We start from the raw sequence: 5767 nt of genomic DNA on the forward strand, positions 1-5767 counted from the left end.
GCTTGAAATTCTCAACCCCTATTTCTTCCATCGCTACCATGTCTAGGTTGGAACAGGGTTTACAAATGTGTGTGCTGCTTAAGGCAAGGGAATGAAGGAAGGGAATAAAGGGAAATGGTGTACTTTTTCAGGAAATTCTCTTCAACGGGCTTCTTTTATGGAGGGGTGACAGGAGAAATATTAATCTGGGTTAGAGCTACTTGTGTTGGAACAAAGATTTCGGCGGCTCTGAGACCAATAAAAAAGTTTATGACCACCCCTCACCACCACCTATAAGCCTCTTTCCACTTGGGGATTAATTAGTATCAACATTCTATGCCACATCAAATAAAGACAAATTTAACAATATGTCAAAAAAAATCAACAGCATGGTCTGCTTTTTTCTTGTGCACCTAACCCCTCAAAACTACAAATGTACATACGCCCTGTATCTTTCTGAACAGTTGGCAATATTAACAAAAACCATATTCTTGATGACATTTCCATTTTAATGTCATGGTATTATTTTCAATAAGTGGAATTTGTTAAATGTATCTAAATGTGATTGAATATTTCTATATATAAAACACTTTCCGTAAGCATTCGCAAAGCAGAAAATTTTATCAGATTTGTAAGATTGATATCTCTTGTGCCTAGGCTAAGTAACTGTAGAAGATGATTTGGCCAGATGTGACTAGCAATTCATAAAAGTTCTACTTTTGTTGGACCTGCCCTGCGGGCACGGGCCACTTCTGCTCTCTTCCATTCTGCCGGACTTCGAAGGCTGGTTCCACATTCCTGTGTCCTCGGCTATAATTTTGGTCTTTCCATCAAAGCCGTTTTATTTCCTGACAGGCACTATAACTTATGAAAGCCAATGCTATTGGGAAAAAATTCCAAATGCACAGGTTATGCGGTTGGTGGAAAACAGGCCTTAATGGAAAAGAGACTGAAACCAAGTCCTCTTCGGATTGCTATTCTGGAACCTCTGGTTTTCCTGTAGAAGTCCTAGTCTGTGCTGACTGCAAAACCCAAAAGACCAAACAGAATATTAGAAACGCAAATGATCAAGAGGAGTCTGTTTAGAAAACACATAAATACAAACGGTGCTTTCCGTGTTTTCCTTGTTAAGACAGAAGGAACAGGTAACGTTTGGGAGCAGTCCCAGAGGAAACTTTCATACCTCCCCCGTTAAAAACCGCTCCCGACATCGAGTACCAGACTCAAGGAAGTTTCACCGCGGTGTCCTCTGGACACAGGGCACGTTCCCACATGCAGACCTTTCTCGGGTGCAGCCTTGGCAGCCAGCGCCACCTAGCTTCTGTATTTTCTCAGCTCATCAATTTTCCAGATTGCTAAATGAGAGTCTCCCATGAGGACTCCCTATCAGTCTCAGAGATTTGGAATGACGGAAGTCGGGAAGGGGATTGGAGTAGCCACACTGCTTTGAATAGCTGTCAGGCGGGAAAACGTGTGTTTGTTTTTTTAAGTCTCCGGAACTTTAGATAGGATTTACACGGCTTCTCAGTGCATTGACTGCTCAGAGCCTGCCTGTCTTTCATCTGACAAATCTCTGTGTGCCCACTCGTTAGGCAGTATGCACAGAGACCTGGCTTCTGAAATTAAGGTACTATGTCTTGAATTACAGAGGATTTCTAAGGAGAGACTCCTTGCTACACTCACACCCAGGGACTGCTTCCTGAGATTCAGTGAACAATTGGTTATTAAATCTAAGAAAGTCTACAGAAAATGGCACAAGGTGATCTGCCCTGTCTCAGAGCGTATACCTTTCTGATGTCAACTCTGCATGGAGATTGATTCTCATCTTCTTGAAAGCTGACAAACATCTTGGCCAAGGCATTATACTCTTCTGCCTTTGTTAACAGTGAGCTATTATAATGTGAGAAAAAGAAGGACACAGAATTAAGGACCAGGCTGGCTCTACACTGTTGAGACCAACTGTTTGGGATCGTGATTTGACATGTGTTAGAGTCAGTGGATATTTTGAATATATTAATAATCAACACAGAGAGAAACAGAGCGAGCAGGCAAAGAGCCCACTTGGATTTTCTCTAAGGCATTTCTTTTTTTTTTATTTTGGAGGACAGGATAAAATGATTGTCAACTATTAGTTCAATGAGAGAATTTTCCAGATGGTATTGATGATGATGATGATGATAAAGATGAAGATGATGGCAATGAGGAAGAAATTGGAAACTGTTCAATACTCATAGGAAGATTTTAATGGAATAGACTCCCTCCTGCCTCCCGCAATCTTTGACTTTTTTACAGAAACGCCTAAAATTACAACAATTCCCACTGGCAGCAACTGAAGAAGACAGAGTTCCTGCAAGCCTAAAAGCTCTCTCCCTCCTGATGACAAAGCAGCTTAAACCTGTCCAAATTCTTGTACGTTACCTTGGCAGATACAATTCTATCATTCAATGGACTGGGCGAGTCCCCACACCCCACAGACTTTGATTAAGAACAGAAACTTAGTCTACAGTCATGCCACTCTGAACAAGCCCGATCCTGTCTGATCTCGGAAGCTAAGCAGGGTCGGGCCTGGTTAGTACTTAGATGGGAGATCACCTAAGAAGACCGAGTACTGTGAGCATAAAAAAAAAATAATAATAATAAATAAATTTAAAAAAAAAGGAATAGAAACTTGAATTACAAAGAAAAGATAACTGGGGTCTAGCAACAATATCAAGTTCTAGGACTCTCATTCTTTACTAACAAAAGAAGCAAAGATAAGTCTAATGGAAAGCCCATAAAATTTCCATTCATGTTTCTTTCAATTGAGTTTATAGTCTTTGGTATCCCACACAAAGATCTCAGATGATGGTGTACTTTCTGTTTTATTATCGTCTTCATATAAGAAAGGGCAATGGGCTGCATACCAGCATTTGCTGACAGTAAAATATAATGAAAATTATTTGTAATAATGTAGACCACAGTCTCACTGGCATTTACTGTAACCATGTATATTTCATAAGATGACAATTTAACAACTAGTCACTGGGCCAATTACACTACGATGCAGACTTTTTGGGTTCCGCCTGAGAGAATTCTGCTAAGGTGCTGCTTAGGAAAGAGACGCAACTAGTCACATTAAAAGTAAACCGTTTTGAATTTTAAACTTTTTGCAGTTTAGAAGTGATGAAATGAGGGTTTTTTAAAATCTATCCTTAAATATAAATCATTAGCAAAGGAAATTTTTAGTTTGCCATCTGTAGTAGGTTGAAGGGTGACCCCCCTCTCCCAAAAGCTACATCCAACCAGGTGACCTTATTTAGAAAAAAGGTCTTTGCAAATTTAAGCTAAAGATCTTGAGATGAGATCTTCCTGGATTGGGCGGGCCTGAAATTCAATGACAATATAAGAGAAGATGTAGACACAGAGAATAAGACCCCATGAAGATGGAGACACAGAAGTTATGTGGCCACAATCCAAGGAACACCTGTAGCCACGAGTAAGAAGCTGGAAGAAGCCAGAAAGGATTCTCCTTTAGCACCTTCAGAAAGAGTGTGACCCTGCCAACACCTCAACTTCAGATTTCTAGTATCCAGAACTGGGAGTAAATAAATTTCTTTTGTTTTAAGACACTAAGTTTGTGGTAATTTGTTGGTGCAGCCCTAGAAAACTAATACGCTACCTAAAATTACAATAAGAGAATTGGTTAAGAGAAATAAATGTTTAAAAAGCACACTAATCACTGCAGGAAGCCCTTTCTCCTATCCATCCTACACCCTTGCTGGCATGGAAACTGCAGTGAGTGAGTTTAGAGCTTTTAGAGTGTTTAAGGTTTAGAAGTAAAAGAAGCCAGAAGCCATTGAAAGTACTGCTCACTCACTGTTCTCCGAGCACATCAGGTTTTGTTACACCGCCACGTCTTTGCAAATGCTATTTTCTCACTCTACTAACCTTCCAGACGCAGGACAAGTACCATCACCTCCTCTGTAAAGGTACCTTCTCCACTCCCCACCTGCTGCCCCCACCCCCACACACCTTTCCGCACACCCACACATGATCACTCGCTCTCTATTCTGGTTTCCACAGCAATTTTTTATTTGCCTCTATTAGAACACAGATTACAACGCTTCATAGTTTTTCGTTTACAGAGCCATGTCTTCCACTAGACTATGAGGTTTACAAGTACAGTGGCATGATTTATTCATTCCTGACCTCTCTACACATGGTCTCCAGTCCCTCAGTGGTCTAGCCTGGACTGCCTTACAGCATGGTGTCTGGGTTCCATGTGCTAGCAAGCGGAAACTGCCAGTTCTTCGAGATCTAGACTCTGAAGTTCCAAGCGCCGTTTCCCTTTCATTCTGTTCAACGAAACAAGTGACAAAGCCCTCCCCAATTCAAGGAGTAGAGAAATAGATTCCGCTCTTGATCTAAGGAATACAAGCATATACAAAGATGGGAGAAACCGCTGGTGGCCATTAGTGGAAACTACTTACTCCACTTGAATTTTAATCATGCTCTGTCTCTTACTATGTGAACTTGGCCACAGATACATAACCTCTATGATTCAACATCCTCTTCCGTAAAACTGGGCTAACACTGCCTACTTGATAAGACTGTGAAAAAGAACAAAGGAGATATTACAATTTACTTAGTGTGGTTCTTTGCACATAGTAACCTTGTAACCAATGATTAACACTTTTCCTCTGGTGATAAAGGGGGATATATGAGAAAATAGGAAGTCACTAGGTAGCTAAAAGGAGGAAATGCAGAGAGAGACCTTCGTGGAGAAGAAAGGCAAAAGGATCATTTTGACAGCCTTCATCAACTTCAGTCAATTTGCCAAGGGTTAATTTTATTACCACTAAGCAACTACAGCTGAAATAACCAAAACTCTCAGAAGTATTTTAGATGCTGACAGCTAAGTATACTCATGCCTAGGAAACCTCACAGCTAAGCTTCCGGGTATATACTATAGTTTTGTGGGATTTACAACAATTTGTAATGTTTTAAAATGATTTTTATGTCTGACTATTATACTTATATGTACCAATGAGAAAATTTAATACAAAAAAAATGTAATACAAAAAATTAGCAGAAAGAAAATAACCGTTCATAATGTAATCACAAAAGGCAATTGCTAGAAATATCTGAACACATTTCCTTGAAGTTATTTTGTTATCAAAATGTACATGCAGAGCTGGCTTCATGGGAGTACAACCTGTGTAGTCGCTTCTTGCTCTTTGCTCAAACAATGGCTATCACAGCCTTCCCCTGGAGGAGGCAGGATATTTGGAACCAAAATACTTAAAGTGCATTCTCTGAATCCATCTACAGAGTGTTTAATACAAGCTAAAGGAAGTTCATTCCAGGGGAAAGTCCAGCCTAGGATGCACTGCAGGCCTAGGAATAATCTACGCAAATGACACAAAGGTTTGGTTTAGCCGCCAAAACAAGGAAGACGGGGAGGCTGGATGTGATTTAATGACTAACTCCACCACCTTGGGAAACCACGAGTTCTTGTGAGTAAGCCCTGCCCAAGGTAATGAAAGTTTAGAAATATATTTACACAATAGTCATTGAAGTTGAGTGTTTTTCATCTTGTTTTCTAGTCCACTAGCTAAACAGGAAGTTTTCTGCAGGATGCTCCAATATCCTCTGTTCAGAGTAACAATTTTAGCACTTTGCTTTCCTTTTCTCCCATGATACACTTGATGTTTCCGCTCTAGGTCCTGGATTGAGTCACAGATTTCCTGCAGGAAGCTGAGGCTCCTTAACTCTTTGCAAGGATCGGTCATACCTCACCCACATTAAA

At 40.4% G+C, this 5767-nt stretch overlaps 1 pseudogene; it reads left to right on the plus strand.

The window, feature by feature from the left end:
• The first annotated feature begins 2477 nt into the window (after positions 1-2477).
• On the plus strand, positions 2478-2596 carry LOC120600429 (uncharacterized; annotated as a pseudogene).
• Positions 2597-5767: the final 3171 nt, after the last annotated feature.

The sequence above is a fragment of the Pteropus medius genome, unplaced genomic scaffold (genome assembly GCF_902729225.1).
Source record: "Pteropus medius unplaced genomic scaffold, Ma_sr-lr_union100, whole genome shotgun sequence".
Classification (NCBI taxonomy): Eukaryota; Metazoa; Chordata; class Mammalia; order Chiroptera; family Pteropodidae; genus Pteropus; species Pteropus medius.